This window comes from Aspergillus sydowii (assembly GCF_001890705.1).
Source record: "Aspergillus sydowii CBS 593.65 unplaced genomic scaffold ASPSYscaffold_31, whole genome shotgun sequence".
Classification (NCBI taxonomy): Eukaryota; Fungi; Ascomycota; class Eurotiomycetes; order Eurotiales; family Aspergillaceae; genus Aspergillus; species Aspergillus sydowii.
In genome coordinates this window covers 21,276-21,538 of record NW_024467889.1, presented here as the reverse complement: position 1 = coordinate 21,538, position 263 = coordinate 21,276, and positions in this window count along the sequence as shown.

The following is a 263-nucleotide window of genomic DNA, read 5'->3' as shown; positions in this document are numbered from 1 at the left end:
TCTACGGCCGATCGGCTATGGTGTGCCGCGATGCGGATGGAGCGACGATGGTGGCGGTCACTCTGGCCGGGGCGATCGCACGAAAGGCCAGTCACTCTCAACCAGGTCATCGGCGTCTTTCCCCGTCTCGAACCGAATGCNGTGGACCAGGTCGCGCAGTTTCTAGAGCGGCGGGCATGGCGTGTGGGAAGGGCGCCTGCGACGTTGGAGGACGTCATGTTGTATCTACAGCGAGAAGAGCGCGCGTCAGATGCGGACATGCA